The sequence below is a fragment of the Oncorhynchus tshawytscha genome, unplaced genomic scaffold (assembly GCF_018296145.1).
Source record: "Oncorhynchus tshawytscha isolate Ot180627B unplaced genomic scaffold, Otsh_v2.0 Un_contig_4164_pilon_pilon, whole genome shotgun sequence".
NCBI classification, from domain to species: domain Eukaryota; kingdom Metazoa; phylum Chordata; class Actinopteri; order Salmoniformes; family Salmonidae; genus Oncorhynchus; species Oncorhynchus tshawytscha.
The window spans coordinates 30,001-34,040 of NW_024607811.1; the positions used below are offsets into that span (position 1 = coordinate 30,001).

At 49.1% G+C, this 4,040-nt stretch overlaps 1 pseudogene; it reads left to right on the forward strand.

The window, feature by feature from the left end:
- The window catches only part of LOC112242710, a 10,685-nt pseudogene extending 7,159 nt beyond the window's left edge, over positions 1–3,526 (forward strand).
- Positions 3,527–4,040: the final 514 nt, after the last annotated feature.

The window sequence follows — 4,040 nt, forward strand, 5'->3', positions numbered from 1 at the left end:
GTAACCTGCCGACAGACAGACCACCGATTGGAAGAGGAGGCCAGGTGTGTTTGTGTGTTTGTGTGTTTGTTGTGTGTTTGGGGGCATGTGTGTGTGTTTGTTGTGTTTGTGTGTTTGTTGTTGGGGGCAGGTGTATGTGTGTTTGTGTGTTTGTTGTTTGTGTTTGTTTGTTGTGTTTTGTTGGGGGCAGGTGTGTGTGGTGTGGGGGAGGTGTGTGTGTTTGTGTTTGTTTGTTTTGTGTGTTTGGGGGGAGGTGTGTTTGTGTGTTTGTGTGTTTGTTGTGTTTGTTGGGGGGCAGGTGTGTGTTTGTGTGTTTGTTGGGGGAGGTGTATGTGTGTTTGTGTGTTTGTTGGGGGAGTTTGTGTGTGTGTTTGTGTGTTTGTTGGGGGGGGTTGTGTGTGTTTGTTTGGGGGGGTGTTTGTGTGTTTGTTGGGGGGCAGGTGTATGTGTGTGTTTGTGTGTGTTTGGGGGGCAGGTTTGTTGGGGGAGTGTGTGTGTTTGTGTGTTTGTTGTGTGTGTGTTTTGTGTTTGTTGGGGGGAGGTGTGTGTGTGTGTGTTTGTTGTGTTTGTGTGTGTTTGTTGGGGGAGTGTGTGTGTTTGTGTGTTTGTTGGGGGGGGGTGTGTGTGTGTGTTTGTTGTGTGTTTGTGTGTGTTTGGGGGGCAGTGTGTTTGTGTGTTTGTTGGGGGGTGTATGTGTTTTGTGTGTTTGTTGGGGGGCAGGTGTGTGTGTGGGGGAGGTGTGTGTGTTTGTGTGTTTGTTGTGTGTGTGTTTGTGTGTTTGGGGGGGTGTGTGTGTTTGTTCAGGTGTATGTGTGTTTTTGAGGTGTGTGTGTGTTTGTTGGGGGTGTGTGTGTTTGTGTGTTTGTTGGGGGAGGTGTGTGTGTGTTTGTTGTTTGTTGTTTGTTGGGGGAGGTGTGTGTGTTTGTGTTTGTGTGTTTGTTGGGGGTGTGGGGGTTCATGTGTTTGATGTGGGGAGTGTATGTGTGTGTGTGTTTGTTGGGGGAGGTGTGTGTTTGTGTTTGTTGGGGGGGCAGGTGTATGTGTGTTTGTGTGTTTGTTGGGGGGGTGTGTGTGTGTTGTGTGTGTTGTGTGTTTGTTGGGGGCAGGTGTGTGTGTTTGTTTGTTGTGTTTGTTGGGGGGAGTGTGTGTGTGTTTGTTTGGGGAGGTGTGTGTGTGTGTTTGTTGTGTGTTTGTGGGGGAGGTGTGTTTGTTGGGGGCAGGTGTGTGTGTGTTTGTTGGGGGGGTATGTGTGTGTGTTTGTTGTGTTGTTTGGGGGAGGTGTGTGTGTTGTGTTTGTTGGGGGGGTGTGTTTGTGTGTTTGTGTTTGTTGTTTGTTGGGGGGAGGTGTATGTGTGTTTGTTGGGGGCATGTGTTTTTGAGGTGTGGGGGAGGTATGTGTTTGTGTGTTTGTTGGGGGAGGGTGTGTGTTTGTGTGTTTGTTGGGGGAGGTGTGTGTGTTTGTGTGTTTGTTGGGGGTGTGTTTGTGTGTTTGTTGGGGGGTGTGTGTGTTTGTGTTTGTTTGTTGTGTTTGTGTGTTTGGGCAGGTGTTGTGTGTTTGTTGGGGGAGGTGTGTTTGTGTGTTTGTTGGGGGGTGTGTGTTTGTGTGTTTGGGGGAGGTGTGTTTGTGTGTTTGTTGGGGTTTGTTTGTGTTTGTTTGGGGGAGTGTGTGTGTTTGTTGGGGGAGTGTTTGTTGTGTGGGGGGCATGTGTGTTTGTGTGTTTGTTGGGGCAGGTGTGTGTGTTTGTGTGTTTGTTGTGTGTTTGTGTGGGGGTGTGTGTGTGTTTGTGTGTGTTTTTGGGGGGGCAGGTGTATGTGTGTTTGTGTGTTTGTTGTTTGGGGGAGTGTGTGTGTGTTTGTTGGGGGTGTGTGTTGTTTGTTGGGGGAGGTGTTTGTTGTTTGGGGGGGCAGGTGTGTGTGTGTTTGTTGGGGGGAGGTTGTGTGTTTGTTTGGGGGAGGTGTGTGTGTGTTTGTTGGGGGTGTTTGTTTGGGGGAGGTGTGTGTGTGTGTTCATGTGTTTGATGTGGGGGGACAGGTGTATGTGTGTTTGTGTGTTTGTTGGGGGGCAGGTGTGTGTGTGTTTGTTGGGGGAGGTGTGTTTGTCATGTGTTTGATGGGGGAGGTGTGTGTGTGTGTTTGTTTGTGTTTGTCTGTTTGGGGGCAGGTGTATGTGTGTTTGTGTGTTTGTTGGGGGCAGGTTTGTGTGTTTGTTGGGGGCAGGTGTGTGTGTTTGTGTGTTTGTTGGGGGTGTGTTTGTGTGTTTGTTGGGGGCAGGTGTATGTGTGTTTGTGTGTTTGTTGGGGGGCAGGTGGGGTGTTTGTTGGGGGGAGGTGTGTGTGTGTTCATGTGTGTGTTTGTTGTGTGTGTTTGGGGGAGGTGTGTTTGTGTTTGTTCATGTGTTTTTGAGGTGTGTGTGTGTTTGTTGGGGGAGTGTGTTTGTGTGTGTTTTCATGGGGGAGGTGTGTTTGTTTGTCTGTTTGTTGTTTGTTGGGGGGCAGTGTGTGTGTGTATAGTCAGCATTTGTTTTGTATTTTATTTTCAGGAAATCCTTCTTCTCTGGTCATGCTTCGTTTGCAATGTACACCATGCTGTATCTAGCAGTAAGTATCTCCCACACACACACACACACACACACACACACACACACACACACACACACACACACACACACACACACACACACACTGTGAACCATCCTCCCAGAGGGTCTGAAAGCAGAGAGTGATTGAAAAGAAGGGAGCTGAAAGGGAGGGAAAGAAAAGAGAGCAGGAGAAAAAGAGGGATTGAAAGAGAGAAGAAGTAGGGCAGACAGAGATGTTTTTGTTCCCCTCGGGCAGGGGAGAGGTTTGACCTCTCTGTCTCTCTATACTACACTCCTATTGTGTGAGGGCAGGGCCGTAGAGAGAGAGTAGAGTCAGAACTGTGCTGCATCTTTGAAGATAAATAAGGCATAATGTGGTATAATATAGTATAATTCAGTATAATTCAGTATAATTTAGTATAATACTATGTACAAATAGTACATGTGTAGTAATCAACATTTTTCCCTCCCCCTCCCTCCCTCCCTCCCTCCCTCCCTCCCTCCCTCCCTCCCTCCCTCCCTCCCTCCCTCCCTCCCTCCCTCCCTCCCCTCTTCCTCCCTCCCTCCCTCTCTCTCTGCCTCCCTCCCTTCCTCCCTCCCTCTCTCTCTTCAGTTCTACCTCCAAGCCAGGTGGTGTTGGCGAGGGGCCAGGTTACTCAGACCCCTCGTACAGTTCTTCCTGGTTCTGCTAGCTGTGTATACAGGTACTTACAGGTCTATTGATAATGATCAGTGACAGGGGGAATCTACACCCATCTACTAAAGATTTCCTTGTCGTGGGACGACTCCCCAACTGATAATGACGTAGGGTCCCTTTCCCAGACACTGATTACGGCCGGGATTCAATCCCAGAGGCGTTGTCGACAAGCACACTGCACTGTCAACAATGTGCCTTTTAGAGAGGCGCTGTCCACAAGCACACTGCACTGTCAACAACATGCCTTTTAGAGAGGTGCTGTCCACAAGCACACTGCACTGTCAACAATGTGCCTTTTAGAGAGGCGCTGTCCACAAGCACACTGCACTGTCAACAATGTGCCTTTTAGAGAGGTGCTGTCCACAAGCACACTGCACTGTCAACAATGTGCCTTTTAGAGAGGCGTGGCGACAAGCACACTGTACTGTCAACAATGTGCCTTTTAGAGAGGCGTGGCGACAAGCACACTGCACTGTCAACAATGTGCCTTTTAGAGAGGCGTGTCGACAAGCACACTGTACTGTCAACAACGTGCCTTTTAGAGAGGCGTGTCGACAAGCACACTGCACTGTCAACAACGTGCCTTTTAGAGAGGCGCTGTCCACAAGCACACTGCACTGTCAACAACGTGCCTTTTACAGGCACACCTTCCTGACGTTCGCGGAGATCGTGTTCACGTTAAATTCTGCACACGTCAGTTCCAGCTTAAATGTCCTGTCAGAGTCAGTTGGTTTATGGACACCACAGATTTGACTGAATCTCAAC